General features: G+C 37.0%; 1 long non-coding RNA gene across 1 annotated transcript; it reads right to left on the bottom strand.

Moving 5' to 3' along the window:
* Positions 1–3,324: 3,324 nt before the first annotated feature.
* On the bottom strand, positions 3,325–9,128 carry LOC118502316. Its single transcript, XR_004905026.1, has 3 exons — positions 9,023–9,128; positions 6,157–6,161; positions 3,325–3,336 (listed from the first exon to the last, which is right to left on the bottom strand). It is a non-coding gene; the product is annotated as an uncharacterized LOC118502316 (long non-coding RNA).
* Between the last annotated feature and the right edge of the window lie 15,665 nt (positions 9,129–24,793).

Genomic DNA, 24,793 nt, shown 5'->3' with positions numbered 1-24,793 from the left:
AAAACAAAGGAACACTCATTGAGCTCGTAACAGGGAAAGATATTCCCACATAAGGGGATAAGCACAGCACAGGCTGTATGAGCTCTTCTTGTTTTGATAAGAAAGTGTTTCTGACTCAAGGCTCATTCTTATGTGGTCAAGTGGGGATCATGTAGAGACTGCATGCATGTGAGTGCTTTTCTCAATAGGAAATCTTGAGCTCACTGGGAAGAAAAGTACACAGAAGACACATAATAAGTCAAAGTATAAGATATACTGTGGAAAGTCTTAAGCAACAACTATGAGTCAGGAGAGAAAGTCAGGGCCTAGATCTTTGAGGATCTTAGTAGTTATGTGAAAGAAGCATAATACTTTTATAGAATAGAATAGAAAATACATAGTTCTGAGAAATCTTTTCGGTAGGTCTCCCTGGAAGCTCTGAGAAGGAGGTGCTGAGGAGGATGGGAGAGCAGACAAGGCATAGAGTGAGGGCACTGTTGTAGTACCTGAGGGTGAATGAAGACCTGCAATAGGACTATGGGTAAGGAGGGAGCATTGCCTCAGACATACATAAAGTGAGGTGGTTAAAATATACCACTATTCAGGCGCATCAACTGAAGCTCTGCACTGATTGGTCTGAGTTGAATACCAGGTATTGGTATTTTTATAAGGTCCCCATGTAATTATGATACCTAATAAAGACTAAGAAGCACTGAGTTAGATAACCACTTAGGAGAATAAATCAACAGCGCTTGAGTGAGGAGAGGATAGAGTGAAGACAAGGTAGACTTTTAGAATGGAGCACAGGGGCCTACTTTGGGAAAATCTGCAAGTGGTGCTGTTCTAACTTGGAATAGAGAGGGTGAGAAATTAATAGCTTGAAATGGGAGAATACTGTGTTCCCAATAAGGACACTGAGCTTGAGGTGCCTGTAATATCTTTGAATGTTGATGGTCAGCAAGCAAGTGAATGTAAGGCTTCAAAACTTTGGAAGTTAATTTAAAATACTTCAACAATACTTTAGAAAAGATACACAATTTGAAGGTAGGAATTTTGGAGTGATTGGTATCTTGATCTTTGGGGGGAGGGAAGTTAAAAAATATGCTGACACATATTCTTCTTCAGAGGTAGTACACAGAATGAGAAAGACAGAGGACCGAAGATGGAAATCTACACAATAGCAGCGTTTCAGGGACGACTAGAGGAAACGTAGCCAACTGAAGTGGCCTTGAAAAAATGCTGAAAAGATTTAATAATGCCTCTTTAATGTGGAGTCATGAAAGCCAAGGAAGAACACATTTTCAAGATGTCAGATACAGCAAAAAAAAATGAACGAAGATCAAAGCAAAACATTGTCTATTGGTCTTGGGTAGGGTCATTAATAACGGCCTCAGAAAGGGCCCCTTTCCGTGCAGGCTAGTTGGATGGAAGCAGGCTGAGGAGGGAAAGAGTGATGAACAGTAGGAAGGGCGACCACCAGCTTTTCCTTTGTGAAATCTGGATCGGGAAATCAACAAGGGTCTGGCGTTGTTATTGTAGCTGGAGAAAGGCAGTATGACGTGTTTGGGAAAGGGAACAGGAGTGGCTGTGTTCCTGAAAAGTGATGCAGGTGGAGAGAAGGATGAGGCTGATTCTTTAGATCAGAGGGGTAATCATTGTAAAAGGTTTTTGACAGAAAACTGTACTTGAACAACATTTAAAATAAAATTTTAAAAAAGTAAAAAAAAGAACTTCAATCTAAAAAAAAGTAGCAAGTAGACAGTTTGAATTTCCAGGAAGAAATGCTGTAGATGGACAATGAGACAAAGGAACACGGCCACAGGTTGATGAGGGGATAAGCACATCATTTTGTCACGAGCTACCAAAGTCATGGTAAATTTTTCATCAGTAAAGGACAAAAGTGGTTAAATAATTAGGGCAAGATTGGGTAGAAGGCTAATAAAAATTACACCTTAACTGGAAACTCAGCCTAAAATTTCCCCTTTTCTTTAGAATATGGTTGTGCATAAATATTACAATTATTGTATTTATTTGTAATATGCTAAGATTTGCACACAGGTAGTATTTAAAGACCTAAGGTTTAGTTACTGCTCCCAGATGCCTATAAAATTCACATTCTTTCCCCTCTCCCACAGCCATCTCAGTTTAAGAAGGCTCTATGGCATGCTAATGAGCATTATTATGTAATACAATCAGGAATAGGATATATTCCAAACTTATAGAGGCACTAGAAAGCCTTAACATCTACAAATGAAAGAATGTCCAAAAAAGTTCATAGCATTATGCTGAGAATTCCTTGTTTCCACTTGCTCTGAAATCATTGATATTTCCCTATACATTTTCTCCTGATAGATACCATCCCCCATAAACCATTATCTCGGTGTTGACAGAGTAATGGGCCTATTGATTTTGACCGGTACTCCCTGCAAAACAGGCTTATCTGGGTACCTGCCACAGCAGATCTAGGTTAACAGATTTTCTGTCCTACTTTTCGACATCGGGCATCAATTGAGCACATCAGGATTGTTAATAATATTTGTCTTACCCACTAGCTGTTGAAACTTGGGCAAGTAATACAACCTCTCTGAGACTCTCATTTTTTAAAACTAATGTGTTAGTCTTTAACTAAAGAAATGCAACAATTTTTTTTAGTCGAAATCCCTTCAGCTAAAAAGATGCGACAAACCTGTGAATTATCATGAAGGTTTACAATGGGAAATAGTGTCTGAGTGGGTAGTTTAAAACCTAAAAGCTGTCGCATGTTTGACTTAGCCGGTGTTTCTGAAGGTCCTGGTTGCTGTTCTTGGAGAGAGTTGAAAAGTCCCTGTCTTATCCGATAGGCACAATATGCCTTTGTTAGTGACTATTTACGATTATAGTCCCAAAGGACCCATACTGGTTCAGTCTGTCCTGTTTGGTTAGTTGATTGGTTGATTAGTTTATTTCTTCATTGGTTTATACATTCATTCAGCAGAAATTATTTTATTTCCCTGGTATTATACCAGATGCTTTGGGAGAGATATAAATAAGAAGGTTCTTTCATGCAAGAATGCATTATTAAAAGAATTTCAGGTACACAGGAGATTTATATTTCAGCATAGAAGGTAATAAACACCTTAGGACTAGTATAGGTACAGTGTGACATAGATGTTCTTTTCATTTATACCAACTTATTACACACTATGATGAATCAGGCATTGTTTCTAAGTCCTTGCTATTCACAGTGAAGTTCACACATCGGCAGCTGTGACTGTCCCTTTGAAACACAGAATCTCAGCCTCAACCTTAGCTGTATTAAATTAAAACCAGTACTTTAATATAATGCCAAGGTTATGAATATATAATCTCTAGAAGCCACTAGTCCAGTTCAAATTTCCCTCAGAATAGAAGATAAGAACCATCTACAATACCAATCCAGGTGCTGGGATCCTACTCCCACCCAGGATTGTGTTTTTAATAGGTCTGCAGTGGGGCCTGGCTCTTTATTGAGAGAAAACCATTCTCATATGATTTTTCTACAGCATTTAGTTTGAAAACCACTGGTTTGGATGTCGGGGATAGAAAGATGAATAAGACAGAATCGCTGTCTTTTAAAATCTCACCATAACTTCTGCAATTTCCTATTGGGTTCAAATAAATTTCTCTTCTTCTTTATAGTGGTTTCTAGCAGCAATAACTTAGAAACCTACACAGTGGGTCAGAATCACATGAACGTCAAATAGAGATTCATCCTTCTTCTCAAAAACTTTCAGTGGACTGATAAATAAACCACCAAATATAGGCTAAATCACATTTAGTATAGCTTCAGAGAGAGTTTTATTTCATGGCAAAGCCATTCTTTAAAAGTTGGCAATCTCTGTAAGATATATGTGTCAACTCCATTAACCACGCTGTTAGATTAACTGAACACCCAAATCGCCTGTCACACCGGATAGCAGAAGCTTATATACTTTCATAAGTGCTGCATTAGGAATTAAATCATGATGCTTGTCTTTAAAGTATTTGGTAAATGTTCTTATCTTTGGTATATATCTTAAAATGTTGCTTTTCAAAGTAAATCTTTATCTGAAAGATAATTATCTGTACTTTACAAATTTGATCTGAGAAATAATAACCAATTGTTGCAGACCATAGTCATTAAAAGCGTGCCTTAGGTTAAAGTCACAATATTCTAAATATCATTAACCAACCATAGTCAATGGTAGAAATGAATTTAATATGTTCTCAAATATAACTTGCAAAACTGATTACTATTAGGTGTTGTTTTTGATGGACATAAATCATTTTGCTGAGTGGTGATAGATATCTTGGTGAAAAATTGAATGCTTGTTTGTGCAGACAAAATTCCTCTGAGGAAGTCTTGCTTATGGGTTCTCAGTAAGGTCACTTTCCGCTTTGCCTCACTTGCCCTATTTGTATAATAGAACCAGTTCTATAAACAGACACAGATCAATGGGTAGGTCAACTGGACAGTAGCCAAGAATATTAATATATAAAATCTATTGTTTTTAAAAAACCTTCCTGGAATACAGAAGCATATCAGATAAACTAAGAAATTAATAACATAAAAAATAGCACCTGCTGCTCCAGGCTTACCAGGATTGCATAAAGAAAAAGAGAGAGAGCAATCCAAAAAATATTAAAAATAGTCAAACCATACTTACTCCAAGAAATCTAGAAAAAAATTAAAATATTGATAAGAATTATTTCTTTTTTGAAATAACATGACACAGAAAGGCAAATTAAAATGATACGAAAGGTGGTATTATAAATACAACTCACAAAAATAACGCTGTCGGCCCATATTAATATTATTTTTGAAAAAGATAGCAAGGCAAAACATAGATTAGGGGTGAAGACAATCACTTTATAGTGATAAAAAGAATACAGTTTCACAGAGATGATATAACAATTTAGAGACTGTACCCACCTAACAAATGCTGTATGAATAAATAAAGCAAAATCTGACATCATTAAAAGAAGAAACTAACATTTTAGTACATACTATGGTGAGTTTGTCACTTGCTGTCCCAGTGGTCTGGCCCAAGCTTTGCGCCAATAGGAGTGAACAGCAGTGCCCCTTTCAGCAGAGGTGCAGAGATCATAAGTTCAGAGCCATCATTGAAACAACTCCAATGATGTCGGGTATAGGAGACTTTTAGACTCCAGTGCACATAGCATAAATGTGTTTGCAGAGTGCAAGAAAATATGGCAGAATGATGGGAGATCTAAGTCAATAAATGGAAATCTGTAAAGGTGTGGTTATTCAAGGACTTAACATTAGAGTAATACACAGAAATTTTTCAGGATGAGATCAACATCAGGTAGAAGAAGGTAGAAGAAAGAACATGGGAAGTTGGAGATAGATTATTAGAAATTACTCATCCCGAAGAGATAAAAATGTAGAAGAAAAAGGAACAGAGCTTCCGCAAGTTTCTGGAAAAATTATGCATGACTTCAACCTCGAAGGATATGAGACCAAAAAATGTGTGTAGAAGCATATATGAAGAAATAATGGCTGAAAAGTTAACTTCCAAAATGTTAGTTTGAAGCTCTGAAATGTTCAAAAGACACTGACACAAATTAAAAGAAAGGAAATCACTCGTAGGCAAAGTATAAGCAAATTGATGAATGCCAAATATGGAGAAAATCTTAAAATCTTAATGCTTTCTATTTCTTAATTTACATGTTTAAATACAGTATGGGAACAAACCTTTCTTCTTTGCTTGTCTTTCCTTATCCTTAAAATCTTAATTTTGTCTGATAAGGCAGATCCAATTGATATTTTTCCTATCTTTTTGTCTTTAGCATATTAGTTTGGAAAATTTTAATTTTTTGACATATGTGGATATCATTCCAAATGAATTACATCCGTTATATTCAAGGCTTCCCTTTATTTGATTCAATAACCTACCCTGGTATCCAACACTTCCTGCCCAGCTTTTTATTACCAATCCATGTTAGCAAAAGTCATGACCACCTACTGACTGCTCACACGTGTTCAGTTCCCGAGGAGGTCCGGACTCTAGCATGAAGTGGATATTCAGTCTGAGTTTCATTATTTGTTGGTGTCTCAAAACAGTCTTTTAATCGTTGACCTGGAGCCTAAAAGAAGCCCTCATAATTTTCATATCACATTCACATGTCATGTTTCTGCCACCTAACCCCACTATGTACAGTTACTTTTATCATTTCCTACTTGACATTTTTTGAGACTCATACAGATAGGGTGACTTGCTTTGTCAAATAGTAGAAACCTACCTTCAAGTAGCAGTTTGCAGCTGACTCCTGCTACTTTAGCTTTGTCCCGAAGAATATGCTTCTGTCTTCAGAGTTCTGCCTAACACTGAAGTCCCCTTCCTACCTCCTGCCACCCTCAGTTTCATTGAGAAATAATGGACATTCATTACTGTATAGGTTTAAGCTGTACAGCATGGTGTTGTGATTTACCTGTATTATGAAATGGTTTCCACATAGGTTTAATTAACATCCATCATCTTGTACAGATACAACAAAAAGAAAAAAAATCTTGTGATAAGAACTCTTGAAATCTACTCTCTTACCTAGTTCATTTTTTTAATCTTTCATCATGAGACACTGATTTCTCGGCCTTTCACTCTAAGCCTAAGTGAGCATCATTTCATGCTCACCGTGTGTGGGGCCCAAAACCAACAAGTCTGCAGAAATGCCCAATCTCTGACACCAAAACTGTGCCCGGCTCCCTCCTGTTTAGTCCAATCAAATATCCTCCATCTTTCTTCTTCCACACAAAAGCTAAACGAAACATCATGGGTTGTTTTCCACATGTAACCAAAAGTGGTTCCTGACACTCTATCTAGCGTACTCCATAGTATTTAATTTTTCCCATAGCATTAAATCCTTTCATGTTCTCCATATATACACTTGATTGTCTTTCTCACTACTGTATGAGAGCAAATCCTTTTTCTTTTTTTCTTATTTTCTCTAAAACAATGGATAGGGAGAGAGTGGGCACTGAATAAGCACTTATTAAAGAGATTAAAGAAACCTTAGTACCACTGCAAATTAATTATTTGAAGAACAAGACATTTCATTTTCCTGAGCCTCAATTTCCTAAAATGCCAAATGGGAATGATAAAAATAACTGTATATAGAGGGATTGTGAATGGGAACTAAAATACATGAAAGTAAACTTAAAATTACATTTCTAACATGCTTTTATTTTATGTTACATTCCTAGCCATGTTTGAAGAACATATAAATTCAGGTGTTACCCTGAAGTTACTGTAAGTAAATTCAAAATAAGGAAATTTAAAAATAGTAATGGCATTTCATTATACTAAATAGGCACAGGATTAAAATAAAATAAGCTTTGAATATGGAAGAATCACACTTACTTATACACTAATTTTTCAGGGCAACATAAAAATTTGGAAAACATGTAGAGACACGATGGGTTTCTCCAAGGTGTAGGTGTCAAGTTCAGCTAAAGGCAGAGCCCAGAGCCTGCCCAGCTTCGCCTGTTTGAGGCTGTGCCCGGGGTAAGTGAGGTGCAGAGTGGACCGGCCAGGCCTTTGCTATGCAAGCGGTGGGCAGCAGAGGTCAGTGGGTGAAAGAGCAAAAGAGGTCTTTGAGATAATTAAACAACTTTAAGTAAACAGGTTTCCAGTGATTAATATTGCTAATTCCTTTCACCTTACTCTTCTCTATAATCTGTGGCTTTTTAAAAGCATTGTTGTGTTACTCCTTGTAGCATTCTACCCAATACTAGCCTGTCTGCTAAAATAACACTCTGTCTAAATATCCAGCACCTCTCTCATTGCTGGGCAAACCGGAGGCTCTCCGGAGGGAATAACCTAGTGTATTAATTACTATTCAAGTGCAATGACTAACAATTGCTGTCTTTAGTTCCATTCTCCCTTGGGATGGGAGAAATGCCCCTTTTAGCCCAAGTGAATTACAGAGTTTCAGGAGATAGAAGAGATAGATGTGAAACAACCTTGTAGAAAAGGGAACTTACTGTTAGAACTTGACAGTTTTAGAGTACATTTAATCAATTTTCAATACTAATACTACAAGGAAACAACAATTAAAGCTATGATTTAATGAGTATTGTATGTGTATAGTTATCTCTTTTTAATGCTCAGTTGAGGATGTTTATTGATTTTAGAGAGAGGGGGAGGGGGAGAAACTGAGAAACATCGATGTGAGAGAGAAACATTGGTTGCTTCCCATATGCTCCCCAACAGAGGATTAAATCCACAACCTAGGCATGTGCCCTGACCCGGAATCAAACCTGCCACCTTTTGGTATACAGGATGGCATTCCAACCTACTGCTCTTCCTGGTCAAGGCTGCATAGTTATCTTTTCTCTTAACTCTAGTATCTGACCTGTGTACCACGTATTCACTATTGTGTCCATTTTATAGATAATGATGTTGAAGTTCAGCAAGTCTAAGTCACAAATCTAAAACTTCATATCCCACAAGTGTGGAGCTGGGGTTGAAACAGAGGTCCAGATTTTGCTTTCTATTCAGTTGAAAATATATCTGCTTTTTAAATTTTTTTTAATTCTAAAAGTTGTGACATAGATCCCCTTGCATCTGTATAATACTGGGTTGGCCAAAAAGTTCTTTTTGTTTTTTTTTTTTTTCTGAGAGATAGCTCTAGTAGTGCTTAGAAGTCTTTAACTTCATTTGAAACAATTTTGTTAGATTGCATTGTGACAGCTGTACTATCAGTGTGTGTTTATTAAAAAACTTATCAAAATTGGTAAATTTTTGTGTAGCTACTCTTAATATCAAAGATGGAAGAAAATATGCAACATTTTCAGCACATTGTGATTTATTATTTCAAAAAAGGTAAAAACACAACTGAAACACACACAAAAAGATTTGTGCAGTGTATCAAAATGTGCTGTGACTGATCAAATGTGTCAAAAGTGGTTTGCAGAGTTTTGTGCTACAGATTTCTAGCTGGACGATGCTCCACAGTCGGTAGACCAATTGAAGTTGATAGCCGATCAAATCGAGACATTAACCAAGAAAAATCGATGTTCTACCACGTGAGAGATAGCCGACATACCCAGAATATCCAAATCAATAAAGCTATTGGTGAAAATGAAAAATGTGTCTTTTATTCTACAGAAAAAAACTAAATGGCCTTTTTGGCCAACCCAACACAATACTAGTTAAAATATTAATATCAATATAGGACCTATGATCTGGATGAAAAGTAAGGCTTTGTTCTAAATATAGACATTTTCCTCCCTAGACAAAACAGTTTTTTCAGTAATTTAGAATGTCTAGGGATTGTGCCTTTAAGTTGAATTCTTTATATCATATTGATTTAGGCCTAAGTTCTTCCAAAATTTGTACCCCAGTCCAGGTTTTTCTTGGCTTCTCTTAAAATCATTCTCTACCGGTAGAGTATTTACTTTAACAAAACTTTAGAAATTATTTTAATAATGTTAGTCATTCTGCATCATAAAGTTCTTATGATCAGTTCAGCAAACAGCAGTTTTAATGACCTCAGGTGCCTCAAAGATAAAAGCATGCTAAGGTGTCCAAAATGATAAGGTCTGCATTGTGCAGTGCTGATTGTGATGGCTGAATTAGATGTTGATGTACATTTCACGTTCATTATAATTTAATGGTGACTGAATTTTTAAGTGTTCAGTTAGTCAGCATTTTCCAGCAGCATATATCTGGTGAGGAGGTATCTCCTTCAAATCTTGAACTTGGTGAGAGAATTAATGTCAGTGTAAATTATACCCAAAATCCCCATTTCTCAAGCCGACATTTTATGCCAAGTGATAGCAGGTGGTGAAGTCAGACAGAGCATGAAAAACATACCCTTTATTTATGACCAGTTCTATTTTTTATGACCAGAAGGTAGCAGCTGCCATCTGGCATAATTCTTGGAGGGCTTTGGTAGGTCACAATGACCAAAATATTGATTTAGTGTCATTTTGTGATTTGGAGACAGGTAACATTCATTGAGCTATAACTACATGTCAGGTGCCCTCACAGGGGGCCTTCGCATATGCTATCTTCAGAATAAAATCCTAATATAAATCATATTTTTACCTCTGTTTATTAGATCAACAAACTAAAGCTTGGAGAAGATAAGAGGTTTATCCAAAGACTTGAAGACACATATTAGCTGATTATGATACAGTCTTCTCTTTAGGAGTCAATGTAGAGGAAACTAGTTAACTGTACTTGTTTCTTTTTTTTTTAAATTGTTGTTAAATTACAGTTGGCCCCATTATTCCCCCATTACTCTCCTCTGCCCTACCCATCCCCACCTCCCAAATTCAGTCCTCTGCCCTCCCTGTTGTCTTTGTCCGTGGTTCCTTTACACATACATGTTCCTTGACCACCCTTCCCCTGTACTTGTTCTATGAATAGTGAGGACATCACTGAAAATTCTTCATACTGCACTTGGAATTAGGCAAGCTGAGATTTAGCTACAACTTCTCTAACTCCAAGTGCGGTATCACCATCGGCTAATATTTTAGCTCTGAAAAGCAACCTGGTACACCAGTGCCCCTTATGACTTACCTAGGGCCCTGTGCATAAAACCTAAAGCAAGGTATTGACAACGCGGAACCTGATCAATGATGGAAGAACAGAATGATGAACAAACTCTAAATTATTAAACAAAGAAGACTTTTAGAAGGTCCATGTGTATCTTCAACTAAGATGTTTCATATATCACAAGATGATTATTAGGATAATAAGAGGAGAATGCATGGTTAGAGATGTCTGAAGCCCAGTGTGCTTCCCTGGGAGGCAGGAGGTGCCCTGAAGACGAGAAGAGGAGGTTGAATGAACGCTCCTCAGCAATGTGGAAGGACACAACCAGCAAGGTATTGATTGAGCTATATAACCTTCAGGTTCTCCTTTTACCCATGACACTCTACGATAATAAAAACAATCTGTTGAATTTCTTAAAATAAAGTTTTATAAAGCTTACAACAGGATGGAACTCAAGAGATTTTAAAACTTGCCCTGAAGATAGTTCAGGAGAACTTGGATGGCTCAGCTCACGCTGAGGCCCCACGCTAAAGACGGCTTGAAAGTGTAGTGCCAAATACAAACATTTATAAAATCTAATTCAAGAAGCAACTATAATTCTTTCTGACCAACAGAATTCCTCATTCCCTTTCTCATGGAGTCTGAAATTTCAGCACTATTGACTCATGCAATTTACTGCTTCAAGGCTAGTCTGTCCTCAGAAATGCCCATTAAAAAGTGCATACCCCACAGGAAGTGACACCACAAGCTTTTATCAACTAGTATTTCAGAATAGTATGACGGCTAGGTCAGACTCCAGATCTAGAGAAATATGGTGCAAGATTAGTACTGCGGCCTGTGTCTCCTCAAAAAAGGGAACACAGAAAAGTAGAGATGGCGAGTTATAAAGTTTTAGAAGGACTCAGGGATTAGTGTTTCTCAATAACTTCTTTTATTTATGATCAATAGACATGGTTCTTTTTTAAAAAATATTTTATTGTTGTCCAAGTACAGTTGTCTGCACTTACCCTCCACCACTCCCCCTCCACCCCAGCCATCCCAAACTCCCTCCCCTGCTTCCACCCTCCCCCTTGGTTTTGTCCATGTGTCCTTTATAGGGGGAGTAGTTCCTGAAAACCTTCCCCCCTTCCCGCCATTATCCCCTCCCACCTCCCCTCTGGTTACTGTCAAATTATTAATTTCAGACATTGATATGGTTCTTTTTATTGATTATTACATGAACTTTATTAATAGTTACATCTAAAAGTAGTTGTTATATACATATATACCACATGAAATGTATGTGTACTAGTAATCACATATTTCTTCATAAGTTTATAAGCATATTCATTTCAGTTTTAAAATAATTTTGAAATATTACCTATATACAGGAAAGAGTACCTACCAGGGTTATTAATAAGGTGGACATCTGTTATGAACAACACTGCGATCAAGGAATAAAATATCAGCCCTGGCTAGCGTAGCTCAGTGGATTGAGCGTGGGCTGTGAACCAAAGCATCGCAGGTTCGATTCCCAGTCAGGGCACATGCCTGGGTTGCAGGCCATGGCCCCCAGCAACCACACATTGATGTTTCTCTCTCTCTCTTTCTCCCTCCCTCCCCTCTCTAAAAATAAATAAATAAAATCTTTAAAAAAAGGAATAAAATATCACCTGCTTTTGAGAAGCCCATCTCTACTCTCCTCCCAGTCACTAATGCCTTTTCTCCTCAAAAGGACTATTGTCCTGATGTGTAGCACCATATACAGCGTGGAGCAAGAGTAGGTTTACAATTACTCATAAAAATGTAATATAATAATTAATATATAATAATACAAGGATAAACTCTGCGTCTTGTGTATTCACGATTGTAAACCTACTTTTGTACCACTCTATATGAGTTTAGCCAATTTTTAAGTTTCTTAAAATGGAATCATTTGTCTTGAATTTGGCTTCCTGTACTCAACAGTATGTTCGTAAGATTCATTCATGTTCTACCAGTAGCTTGTTCATTTTCATTTCATTATGGTACATTCATATAATTGTATCATGATTTATTTCTAATCTTTATGATTAGATTTGTTGCATTTCCATTAAAAATGTCAGCACAGCAGACTTTTCTTTTGAGACATTGAAACGATATTTATAAACATTTATATGAAAACTCAAATGACCAAAAATGGGCCAAAGCAATTTTGAAATAGAATAACAAAGTTATAGGCCAATACTTCCTGATTTTAAGATTTACCACAAAACTGCAACAGCTAAGGCATGGGCAAGTGTAATAATTTTCAATGAAACAGAACTGAGAATTGAGAAATATTTCCGCACATACATGGTCAGTTGATTTTCGACAAACTTGCCAATGAAATTCAATAAAGGAACGGAAGTCTTTTCAACAAATGGGTCAGCCTTGGTTGGATGTCCACAGGCAAAGATTGAATCTCAGTCCTTACCTTGAACCTGAACAAAGTTAAGTCAAAATGTAAAAGTGAATATGATAAAATATCTAGAAAAATATAGCAGAAAAATCTCTGCCACTATGGCTGGGCAAATAATTTTTAAATAAGGTACAGAAAGTACAAATCATGAAAGAAAACATGATAGTGTGTTATTAAAATAAAAATATATAAGAAACACAACCTTTTCTCTTTGAAAAACACTGTTAAGTAAATGTAAAGTCGAACCATAAACTGGGGGAATATATTATATATATATAAATGTACACACACACATATATATATATGAATATAACAAAATATTTGTAACAGGAATATATATAAGATTCTTACAGCTTACAAGAAGATGGAATAATATAAAAATGGGCAAAAGAATCAAATAAATATTGCACAAAGGAAGATATTCAAAGAGTAAAAGGTATGTAAAAAAGATGACCAATGTTTTTTATCAAGAAAATCCACATTAAAACCCCAGGAAATTTACACTGTACATCCATGAAAAGAGCTGAAATGCAAAAGACTAATAGTTTCCAGTGCAAGACAAGGTGTGGAGCCATGATATATAGGAAGTAATAAAGAGAAAAGAAATAAAACTTTTAGTTAAGATGTGATCATTTTACCTAATGTTGATTTATATATATTCAGTAACTATGCATATTGCACCTTAACTTGCTTAACAATTCAGAGACGATGGCTATATGCCTTTGCTTACTTATCAGTTCAGAGATGATGACTATGAACCTCTAATACTTCCTCTGAGGGGACAGTGGTTGTGAAACTGTGCTAAAGGTAAGGTGGCCGTGACTTGTTTTTCATACGGTAAAATATGCCTGCACATGTTGTACCTGAACAAACAAGCCCTTCTAGTCATTTTCATAAAATAGCAAATGACTTCATAATTCATTTTACTGCTTAAATAAAAGTCAAGTTATCTTCCCTGGAACATGTGTTTGTGTATGTCTATGTCTACTCAGCTATGACTACGGCTCTATCTCTGTAACCATAGGTACGTATCTGTATGTGGGAATTTGATAATGAGACGCTTCATTTTACTCCACAATTCTCTCATTGCTTGCATTTCTCTACAGTATTCACATATCACTTTAGCAAATCAAAATCTATAAATAATAAAATAATTGGTATTTTTTATTTAAATAAATAATGGACACTTTACATTGTAAAAGCCATAACGATATGAACAAAAAGGAAATTTGGGACAACTGTTCTGGTACCTGACCCCTGCTTTTTGTCTACCGGTGGTCTTTCTTTGCTTCTAGGCATTTCCAATATATTTTGGTAATCTGTACGCCCTCCTAATTTCTAATGTGACTTGACTTTAGTCATTCACATCCTGCAATAAGACTTATCTTTCAACTTTAAACCAGTTCATCTTTGGGATCCTGGATCTGTTTTATTCCCCAATATATGTAATTGTTTTTGTTCTTTCTTTTTCTTATTTTATGTTCACTTTATTTTGGACATATCCCTTAGACACTACCCCTGTAAGGGTGATGGTACCTGGCTTGTTGTCATTTTCTAGCACTCTGTCTTCTTAAACAGGTGATTCTGGTCAAGTCATATTCTCTCTAAGCCTTATTTTCATTATCTGCAAAATGAAGATAATAACACCCCTCCAAGTGTTGGGAGGAACTTTAATAAATGCAGAAGATTTCTAAATTAATTTCCACATTAAGAAATTGGGACTAGAGAGCTAGGACAGACACAAAAGGCAAGGTCAACAAGCAAATTGCTTAGCAACATTTTATCTACTCTTTCTCTAAATGCCCATATATCACAATGACCAGAAGCGTCTTTATTCAAAATCATCTCCCTACACAAAACAACTAAATTTAATTACAGTTGTAGAACAATGTTATCTTCACCTTTCCCTACTCACTGGAAATTTGATTTAACACTAAAACTCAAAAAGGGAAGAGAGGTTGGGTAGCAAAAGAAATTTCTCTCAGAGAGACAATCATTAAAAAAGAAAACATTGGTAACAATTGCTGTGGCCTACTTCTCATGTTCTCATTTGGCTTTTTGCCCAGATTTGCACAAATCACTAGTACTGCCCCAAACAATTCATGAATATAGAAAAAATTGGGGGAAAATGCCAAAAAAGGAAAAACAAACTCATAGGGGAAAAATAGCGTCAGTTTTTAATTACTGGTGCACTAATGAAGACAGTGAATCAAATAAGCAGTTTGTTCTCAACATGTTATCATGCAAAACACAATAAACTTGAAAGGTCCTGAAATAACAGTTCATAGCAAGTGGAGGAAAATGCCCTATAACAGTCCTTGGAAGAAGAAATGCATTAGTATTTTGCTTTATTATTCCTCATTGCAGGTTCCAATCTAATCTCCATAGAAATGGAATTCCAATTGGGCCTCAGAGATATCTTACAAGCACAATGTAATCCCAATTTGAGAGAGATATTCAAGTTAACTGAAATTCAGTGTACTCTCCTGGGAACAGTTAGGCTGAACTACTTAGGAGGGACCAGATTCAAGTTCTTAAAAGTAGCCTGGATGAATTCTAAAATAAACCAAACAAGAGCTAATATTGGAATATGAGGAAAAATTATTCTCTCTCTCAATCTCAATCTCTCTTTTTCACTTTGTTTTTTTCACTGTTTGTACCCTCATCAGCTTGTACATCTCTCTTTTCCTTACCTTTCAGAAATATGAAATGGTTATGAAGATGTAAAGGGCAAACATGCCCCCAAATTACACAAAGATTCAGGCATCTTGAGAAACAGTAAATACATATTTAACCACAAATCTAACACAGCGACTCTTGTCCTTAAGATATCCATGGAAACACAGTTTTATTTTTATTGCAACAAACACTATGTCCTTTATGATTGTCAAGAATAACCATTTTTGAAATATTGATGATATAACTATGTTTTCTGAAGTGCAACGAGATTTTTAAACTCATGTAATTGTGTTTGGACACATTGTTTGATTTGATAGTTGCCTCTTTCCTATGTTTTAGAAATTTTCTATTTTCCACTCAAAAGCATCTGATAGTAGAATGTATTTTTCTACGCAATTCTGGATATAGTAATTCAATCAACCTGAGCAACCACGTTATTTTAGTGATTTTTAAACAATATACCTGTGTACTAAGAGTGACTGTTGTAACTCATCTTCAGCATGTTTGGAGTCGAATAGGGTGAGGTTTAAGTGGTGGTTCTGCCACTTCTGGGAAGGTTATTGTAAAGCTGGCAGCCAGGTTTCTTAAGCTGTGAAATAATTCCATAGTGAAGATGAAATGCTGTAATGTAAGGGAAGCTCCTAGAACAGTGCTGAGTTGTGGCAGACAGCCCTAGGCATGGCCCTCCACCTCTGCTGGTCCCCTTCTGGGAGACCAGCTCTGAAGACCACAGGGGAGCTTTCGGGGCCCACCACTGTACCACCTGGAATTGTTCTCGGAGGTAGTGAAGCGATCCACGGCTTTAATCTGGGAGAGTTAAATTTTCTCTCTTAAAAAAATCTGGAACTGAGAAAAGTGAGGACATAGAGCCTGGGGAGCCATTAGATCTGAATGACGTCACAAGAAAACGCTCAAGGAAGAAGGAAGATTGGTTCTTGCTGCTGAGACCTCCAGAGCTGGCCTAGTTCCTCCCCTTCCTGATTCTGTCTCTGATCTTGTGATGAACAACATTTATCTTGCCCCATGGATATCCATGTATTCCCCCACTCTTTTTTTTTTTTTTTTTTGCTTCAGCTAGAAACAGACTCAGGTGCTTTTAAACAAACATGAACACATAAATGTGTGTAGAAGGGTGTGTGGTAGAAACAGACCTTCAGGAAAATGTGAGCTCACATTTCAGAGAATGGGTGATGGTTACATGAAAGATAAGCAGATTATCTTCTGTATTATGAGAAGAAAAACTGGTAACCCAGAAACAATTCTTTATAGTTATTGCTGGAAGGTGATGCTCTAAGAGACTTTACCCCATAGAAAACACTGAGAGACAAATGCCATTCTCATAGAATTGTATGTTTGCTTCTGATTGTTTGTATAATATGATGGCTGCCTCACTGTTCTGTTATCGTCTATAGTGGTTAAGCCAGGGTCACTGAAAACCAGATACAGAAAACTATTTGTTTAGGCTAATTGCTTACTTTAGCTTAATTTATGAGCTATCCCTGGTTACAGTGCACGTGTAGTGTTACTAGACACTAGGAGTGGACTTAGTTATGGAAGATTAGATTTAGAATTTCTAGGCAGCATCATATCATTAAGAACAGGTGTGCTGCCCACCTCCACCCTGAAATCTACTCAAACACACTTCATCTCAAGCAACTTTTGCTCAAGGAGGTACTGAATGAACTGATGCCTCAGTGCTCATTGTTACTTGCAAAATGACTATTTTTCGAGCTGATTTAGTTGATAATACAATAGAATCCAAGTTCTTTATAAAAATAGTTCATGTCTCCACCTATCCCATCTATTTCTCTTCGTCCACAGGTAAAATATTCACAAGATGTCTCTGTCTATAATTTTAATTTTATGTAGTTATATTGCATTTATATGTATGTCTATCTATATGGGTGTGTGCACACATTTTGAATATGTAAGGTATAGACTAGGAAACAATATTCTGAACACATATGTCTGGAAAAGATTTGTAAGAAAGTCACACAAATAAAAAATAAATAAAAGATTACCAATCCAATTTTTAAAAAGGGTAAAAGACTGGTGTGGACTCTGACCAGCTGTGTCCGTGGCGTTGTGGATGTGAGGAACAAATTCACATGGACTGCAGAAGTCCTGTGAGGAAAAGGGACAGCATGGCTACTCTCTGAGTGACAGAGCGCCCCGACCCTTGCCTGGACAGGCTTTTATTGCTTGTCTCGGAGCTTTACACCAAGAAAGGTCCTCACTTGTTATGCTCAGGTTTGCTTTAGGTGGTTACTTTTTACAGATAACAAAGAAAAGGATGTTGGGCATGCACAGGGAAAAGTGGTTCAACTGGTTATACTCTGTCCTTGGGAGAATTAGTGCAGACTTTAGAAAGTTACTTTAAATATATGCAGTAAATATTTGTTGCCTCAATTCAGGGTGAGGGAGTTTTAGCAAAAGCAAGCCTCAAAGTACCCTAGATATAATGCAGGCCTGGTTCCCCATGGGAGAGCTGATCTGTGGGCCTGGCTCCTGTGTGCTGCCTCATACCTGTCGGTTTTCTCAACCAGGGCTGAGCTACATTCGCCACTGCCATGTGGGCCGGTTCCCTATGAAAGACTTAAGCAGATGCTTCCAAAAAATGATGTGCAAATGTCAGTGAGCACATGAAGAGGTATTAATATCTTTGGTCCTCGGGAAAATGTCCTCAAAGTGATAAAAAAGATTAACAACAACTAAAAATTTAATAACTTAACTATTCTAAACACCTGGTTGTCTGTATATATACCATGTGTTAGCCATAGCTATAACTAGTCCAAGATCAGGGAAAGCTTATACCCATTTAGGGAGAAATGAAATGACACAGAATGTTGGCTTCATGAATGGACTCATCAGTTGAAGAAGAATGTCATATGAGTTGTATCAGCCTGTGAAAATTCATTTCAATATGTTTACAACTATTTCATTTTCCTGCCCCTGTAATGTAAATTTTTAAGTGCAAACTTTTGTGTTTGCCACCAGGAATATGAAAATGAATAAGAAGCCAGAGCTCCTTGGAAGACTCTGTCTTCCCAGAGCTCCCGGGAAGGTAAGAAATACAGCGACTAAACGTTATCATCATAACATAGTATGGAACATGCTTAATTTATGTTTGTACTGAGAATTGACCTTATCTGGGCAAGCCTATAACTACTTTGCACATGAAAAAAAACCCCAAAAGCATTCAAACTGAATTAAATAATAAATAGGCATTTTGCAACAAGAGAGAGGAAGCAGAAGCACAGGAAGGCAGTGGAACCAGCCTTTCAAGGCACAGGTACGTGAAAGCGTATGAGAGTGGGGAAAGAGTATGAGATGTGCTGAAATGGAGACACTTTAGGAGAAGTGGAAGACATTGCAATAAATGGAATTGAATGGGGAGGCCTAAGAAGAGCTGTGTGGGCTTGTAGCATATAGATTCTATCCTCCTTTAAGTGAAGAATGTTTGATAGTTTCAGTATCTGGAATCATTTTGGCAAAATTGATGGTTGAGAAAAATCTTGTGATAGGCAGAATAAAACTACTTTTTCTCCCCAAAGACATCCATCCTAATCCCCAAAACCAGTACATGTGTTATACAGGAAAAGAGATTTGGCAGATTTGATTAATTTAAAATTCTTGTGATTATTCTGGATTATCTATTCAGGCAGGCCCAGTGTAATCACAAGGGTCCTTCAAAGTGGAAGAGAGAGGCAGAGGAAGATTTGACTCCAGAGCAGGAGGTTGGATGAATGAGACGTAAGCAAGACTCTACCACCATCACTGGCTTCCAAGATGGAGGACAGAGCTGTGAGCCAAGGGCTGTGAGAAGCTTTTGGAAGCAGGTTCTTTTCTAGAACCTCAGAAGGATGTACCTTGGCTGACACTGAACTAGATATCAGTGACACCTCTGGTCTCATTTCAGACGTCTGGTCTCTAGGACAACTGGAAGATAATGCATTTTGTTGTTTTAAGCTACAGAGTTGGTAGTAATGTATCACAGCCACCACCAAAATCTAACAAAGATCTCATACATGGGTGAAGGGGCCCTGGGGATGGGCAGTATCCTTCCTGCTTTCTTCTTAGATACGAGTCTTTCCATTTTTCAGACGCTGGGGCTGAAGACAGGATCTTGAACACTGTTGAGATATGGGGCTTAGAATCATACAATAAACTTAAGAAGGGCACAGTCTTTGCAGCCAGACATACTGCAGTTATTATGGTCTCAGATCTGTCAAACACTTACTCTGTCACGTTGGAATAGACACTCCAAAGTCTGAGCCTGACTCAGCCTTCTCATCCAGAAAACAGGGAAGATCATACCTCTCACTGATTTGCCATGGGAATTAGCTAAATGTAGGCTTATAAATATTCTAGCATAACATTTGAGTATATATGTTTAGCACATGTTCGTTTTCACTTATCTTTCCAGAACACACAGTACAGTAAAATCTGAATATATATATGTGTGTGTGTGTGTATATATATATATATATATATATATATATATATATATCCAGAAGGTATCCAGCCATGTAATATGAAAAACAGAGACATTTACTGAAGAAGATACCAGACACAAGAAACAGTGTACATAGGACAAAGACACTTCAGCCCCCTTCAAAGTAGGCACCACAGGACCTCACACAGTTCTCCCAATCACCATCAGCTGCCCTTTGTATTTTCCTGAATCTCATAGATGGTCTGATATCTATTCCCTTTCAAAGGTGATTTTAGATATATATATATATATATAACTAAAAATATATATATATATGCATGCATATTCTGGGGCATTAATTAGGATGCCCAGTGATTGATGCAAATATGAAAACTAACAGTGAAAGCCTGTGGAAAACCATCTGGAATTTGATGGTAATCATACATAGAAGGTATGTGTACACCCCTACAAATACACACATGCATATGCACATACAAGTTACATGATTGACTGGATTTGGGCTTTTTTCTTTTGGATAATACTGTCACAAAGACAGAGATGAAAAAATGACTTGCCCCCCACCCCACACTGTGCCAGAGCTTTGCAAACCCACCCTAATGTGTGGGATGAAAATGCACAAGGCAGTCCTAGTGAGGTTCACCAGGTAAATCTAAATGTTCCCTTGAGGAGTTTGTTTTTTTTTCAATTTTGTTTTCACAGTGGGGTTTTGTTTTAACTTCCCTCAGTTTCGTACCAATATCCTGAGCAACAGTCTAGGATTTTAATCAAAGATCTCCTGTTGGTGTCCCAGTAGAGCAGCTGGTTGGGCAGCACTGAAGGAGAAGCTGCGGTGAGATGCAGTGATTCCCAAGAGCTTTATCTCTGCGGGCACTCCATGGGCTGTACACCACATTACCTTTTTCAAGGAGGGGCTTTTGCCTTTCATTTCTTCAGACTGTGGAGCATTCCACACACCATACACCACATTACCTTTTGCAAGAAGGGGCTTTTGCCTTTAACTCTATCCCCATCCCACTGAATGGCCAATATAAAACTTAGGGAAGTAAAATACCTAAAAGCTATTTGGCAAATGAGTTTCAAATATTTGATTGGTAGACCATTGTAACAATAGCCCAAACAAAAGCAAGAAAATAAAACCAAATAGTGCATGTAAAATGTTGATATTACCTTAAAGTACTTCCTTGAAAGTATCTACTTTTTCACAACCAATTAAAATAAGCATTGTTTTCTCCTACTGTGTAAATTTAAAAAATTAAATTTTCTGTGAAAATTAAAACTAATTTCCTAATACCCTAAACTTTCTATATGACAAATCAATAAGTCTTAATTGACCCCATGGTCTCTATAGTTAAGGATCAATTCTGGCCAATGTGTGTAAAGACAAAACCTTTCTGTTAATTTTTATATTCATGCTTTCTTAGAATATACATATATAATAAAGATTTTTTCTCCAGAATTTGCCTATGACAAATATACACACATTTTTATTTGTTGTCATCCCTTAGGAGCTATGATTTAAAGTTAGTACAGGTCTGGACAATACTCTAGATCCTGAGAGTATCTTTTTGAGCAAGTATAGGGAAGCCAGGTCATTTTTCAAGTGTTTTGATTCTAATTTGTAAAACAAGGGGACAGAGCTATGTGTTTTGCCTCAACTTATCTTTTTTAAACATTAAATATTCTATGATGCTAAATCCTTGTAGCTGTTGTTCATCCACTAAGCATAGGGCTAAGAATCATTTTACTTTATTCTCTGGTTCCTACATGTTTAAATTAAGCCTTATCCAGACCCATTATCTGCTTTCATTTTTATAGTCATCTTGTCCATCACCATAATATGAATGTTACATTGGCTCCTCTCTTTGATGTGTTATTTTTTGAAAGTGAAATTAGGTTTTTCAACAGGCTTTTCTCAACAGCAATTTCTGTAAATAGTTGTTCTTTATTAGTGGACTTATTGAGAGTAGATACAAAAGATATCTTCTATTACTAACACCTTACAATAGTTACAGAAGACACAGGAAAATATAGAAAACCTTTACAGAAAAGGGGTAAAGCATAAATAAAGTGCCCATGAGTAAGAGATGGACTGATGCCACTTGGGAAAGAGAATCTTCAGTTTGCTACTTGTAGCTGAAACTTTAGATATATCTGGACTGAGAATCAATAACACGATGCCAAAGCCTACAGTCTGTGTATTTTTAACATGGGTTAGTGGGCAAATAGTAAAACAACTTCACTTTAGGGACCCTAAGAGATCCTTATTTTTCCTTTGTCCATATCAAATTCACCCGTGTACTTTTATGTCTCTCTCTTATCCTGGATTTGATCCACCGTCGGTTATTTTTATCATAGCATCACTCATTTACACATACCTTAGGGTCCACCTTTGAAATTCAACATCAGTAGTAGAGTTCCATTTTCAGCTGGTTTAGAACCAAGTGCTGCCACCACTAGAATTGCCCATTAACTTCTCTCGATCCTCTTCTCTCATTTATTAGGCACCTACTGTGAACCAGGCACTTTAAAAATGTTATCACATTCAACCATGGGAGTAAAATTTGTTTAAGAAAAACACATTTCAGCTGTAGTTAGCTTAGTGTTTCTACTGCCTGAATAACAGTGTCCTCACTTGTTAAGAGAAGGAAGAAAAAGCTCATCACAAGTAACATTGTCAGCAAATTGAGGAAAAGGACCTGCCTTAAAACCTTCTTGGGGTATTTCCTCAAGCTTTCTAAGACCTTCACTAAAACAGTTTGACATAGCACTCATCCCTGCTTACAACAAATGTAGAAATCACTGCTCCAGGCTCAGACTCTCAGGGATCTCTCCTTGACAGTAATCTCTAATTCATCAAATTGTTTGACTCCCAGGTGGCTGACAGTATATGCCTTCTAATTTCATTCTCCTTTGCAGAGTGCTAGGATTCTTAATTGGGCAGGATGGATTCATATTTTATGCATCAAGAATTTACCCATAACTATAATAAAATATAAAGAATGTTGATTAAATTCTACTCTTCCTAGCTCCTCAAATCCCTCCAATTCCTTATATTTCTGCTCAAGTTATCTGTCTGAAATGTCTATATGATCACAGCTTTAAATGTGTCCATATCTGCTATAGTTTCAAGGATATTGATTAAGTTCCTCAGCTTAGCACAGAAGTCTATTTATAATAAAACCCTCACTATTATCTCTAACTTCATTTTTTGCCACTTCTCGCAAGCTTCATTTCAGATTTATGTTGCTTTATGCCATTGTATATTTATACATATCCCGTCTCCTAAGAATATCCTTCATTTTTTTCTCCACTTAACTCCCACTTAATTTTTTAGAAAGACTTGACTTTATCAAGTCTAAATGACAGGATATATAGCATTTTATGTAGTCCAGTTTGGTCTGTTTTCTGCACCGTGCCTAAACTGAAGAATCACTGGTTTATTTATCTGATTCTCTCATGAGGCCCTGCGAGTTTATAGGTGGAGAATATATCTCAGTCATAATTTGATTCAGTAATTGGAAGGAATTGGACTGCAGCTCTGTTTCGGTCAGGCCCTCATGCCCATCTCTCTGCATAAAGCATCTGTCTCCATTTGCATGTGCCATAGATACGTCTAACTCACTGTGTACGAAACTGAGATTCGCTTACTTTATGAAACATTAGTCTCCTTCTATATCCATTCTCTTTATAAATAGCTACAGTATCTGCTCAGTTTTCTAAGACACAGACTTTGAAATCATTCTTAACACTTCTCTACCCTCACCAGACTCTACCCTTGCCAAACTGTCACCCTTTCTATGTCCTTAAATCTCCAATTTCAAAGTCTGTCCATCTCCACTGCCCCTGATTGTGGACCAGTTTCTGGAAGCCCTGCTTGAATTACTAATATTCTAAGAACTGAATTCTCTGCCGTTCATCTTATCCTCTTCAACTGATATTTTACAGGACAACCAGAGTGATGTTCCTTAGGTACACAATACGTTACACCCATGCTTCATCTCCAGTACCTTTTGATACTCTACCATTGTCTTTGGGAAAAGTTCAAATTGCTTATTGTGGCTAACAAGGCTACTCACCACCTGGAACACATCAAGTTCACTTTTATGTACTTCATGTGCCAAAGTATTATCAAGTCAAAACTAACGTCTTGCTATTTTCCCCAAAAGCCATGTTTTGTTTTGTTTTTTACTTCCAGATGTTTGTGCTGATTCTTCTGCCTACAAAGTTTTTCTTTCCACTCTCTGCTTATCTAATTCTATCTTCATATTCGATTAGATATCACTTCATCCTAGAAATTTTTCTTGGTGACCCTGACTGTGTTATTTCCACAAGGATGGGTCAAAGCTTACTTGCTTTTGCTCAAAAACTTAAATATTCAACAACTTTGTGAATGGCTGTTAAACTACAGGTAGCTTGAGATTGGCTATGGTGAAAATATTTGCAACATGCAAATCAACAAATACTACAAAATCAGGCCTGGTTTGTGTGGGTCAGTGGACTGAGCTCTGGCCTATGAACTGAAAGGTCACCAGTTCGATTCCAGTCAGGGCACATGCCTGGGTTGTGGGCCAGGTCCCCAGTTTGGGTCATTCCAGAGGCAACCAACTGATATTTTCCCCACACATCAATGTTTCTCTCCCTTTCTCCCTCCCTTCCTCTCTCTCTGAAAATTAATAAATAAAATCTCTAAAAAATACTACAAAGTCAGGCTTTTAATTGTTCCCCTAGAGTGCCAGATTT

This window comes from Phyllostomus discolor, chromosome 8 (genome assembly GCF_004126475.2).
Source record: "Phyllostomus discolor isolate MPI-MPIP mPhyDis1 chromosome 8, mPhyDis1.pri.v3, whole genome shotgun sequence".
Lineage (NCBI taxonomy): Eukaryota > Metazoa > Chordata > Mammalia > Chiroptera > Phyllostomidae > Phyllostomus > Phyllostomus discolor.
Note: the sequence above shows the minus strand (reverse complement) of the source record. Positions and strands in the feature narration are given on the sequence as shown.